Source organism: Salmo salar, chromosome 06 (genome assembly GCF_965601325.2).
Source record: "Salmo salar chromosome 06, fSalSal1, whole genome shotgun sequence".
Classification (NCBI taxonomy): Eukaryota; Metazoa; Chordata; class Actinopteri; order Salmoniformes; family Salmonidae; genus Salmo; species Salmo salar.
The window spans coordinates 95,047,681-95,049,816 of NC_138296.1; positions in this window are offsets into that span (position 1 = coordinate 95,047,681).

The window sequence follows — 2,136 nt, forward strand, 5'->3', positions numbered from 1 at the left end:
TATTTCCCCAAACTGTGAGGTTGGAATAATACAGTGAAATTGTGAAGATTCTGATAATGCACTAATAGTGTAAGAGCTGTTTGAAAAGACCACCTGAAATATCAACAAACTTTGCTAAGGGGGGGGGGACCGCATGACGCCATCACCAGGTGGTATAAGTGAATAGACCAATAACAAAGAGAGTTTCAAAACTCTCTGCCAATAACAGGTCGTTTTCAGGTTACGTTAGACTCTTCCAATTAGGCCAGTCACTCAGACCACTCCCAGAGACAGTCCTAGCAAAATTCCTGCTTGAGAAATTTTTGTTAAGAAGCTATTTTTTTTTGTTTCATTTTGACAATTTTAATTGAAAACAATCACAGTAAAGTACTTAGTTGCTACGCAAAATATATGTTCTATCGAGATCAAAATGGCCGCATTGAACCTTTCAAACTGGAATCCTTCATTGACGAAACCGCCACATCCATTTGGAAGTTACTGCAAAACAACAAACACATTTTTTTTTTCTTCCCATCACCCCTCAGAAATCATTGCATGTATGATAGAACAACAGTACTTCATTCTTGTACTTCTTGTACTTAAAAGTACTTCTCCCATTCGGTGTTCACTGAAACATTACATACTGAACATATTCTGCATGGCCTTAAACAGATGAAGACAAAGGAAGGAGTCATACAACATGCCTTGTTGCCTAGTTAAATAACGGTTACCTACAAGAGAGCTTGGCGGTAGGACTTATCTTAGGTATAAACCCCTTTACATAGAGGTCCTTCACATTCACTGTTTTCTCATAAGGAACAATTGCAAGGCAATGTCACGGCTTGATACTGTGCTTGAATATGATCATGTCAATTTGTAACTTTGTCTGGAAAACTGACAGCGTTGTTGACAACATTGGCCTTAAATTGTTACACGAGACTGAAGCAAAGCTCAAGGACTGAAGAGGATGTTGAAAGGAACCAATAGGAAGCATCTTTGCTTTGAGATCTTTTAAGGAATGCTGTCATTTCTGCATGACATTCATGGAGGGTGAGGACAGACGGGTAGAGAGCAGGACAGACAGGTAGAGAGCAGGACAGACAGGTAGAGAGCAGGACAGACAGGGATAAAGAGGACAGACAGGGATAAAGAGGACAGACAGGAATAAAGAGGACAGAGCGATAAAGAGGACAGACAGGAATAAAGAGGACAGACAGGGATAAAGAGGACAGACAGGAATAAAGAGGACAGACAGATAAAGAGCAGGAGAGACAGGGATAAAGAGGACAGACAGGTAAAGAGCAGGAGAGACAGGGATAAAGAGGACAGACAGGTAAAGAGCAGGAGAGACAGGGATAAAGAGGACAGACAGGTAAAGAGCAGGAGAGACAGGGATAAAGAGGACAGACAGGTAAAGAGCAGGAGAGACAGGGATAAAGAGGACAGACAGGTAAAGAGCAGGAGAGACAGGGATAAAGAGGACAGACAGGTAAAGAGCAGGAGAGACAGGGATAAAGAGGACAGACAGGTAAAGAGCAGGAGAGACAGGGATAAAGAGGACAGACAGGTAAAGAGCAGGAGAGACAGGGATAAAGAGGACAGACAGGTAAAGAGCAGGAGAGAGGAATAAAAAGGGCAGGCAGTCAGCAACAGAGGTAAGCTTCATGCGACTTTATATAAAGAGCTTAGGCCTAGCGAGCCGACCGCATCAAGAACAGAGGAAGTGGACCTGTCCTTTGCTTCATCTACTCTAAGTTACTGTGCTAAAGATTAAAGCATTACAAGTTATTGTTCGATATATACATTTTCCCCATAATGCCAATATCAACCAGTTCAACAAACTATACAATACATAAATAAAGTACAGTGTATAGTACACTACATAAATACAGTACACTACATAAATACAGTACACTACATAAATACAATACACTTCGTAAATACAGTACAGGTACAGAACACTACATAAATACAGTACAGTGTATAGTACACCACATAAATACAGTACACTACATAAATACAATACACTTCATAAATACAGTACAGGTACAGAACACTACATAAATACAGTACAGTGTATAGTACACCACATAAATACAGTACACTACATAAATACAATACACTTCATAAATACAGTACAGGTACAGAATACTACAT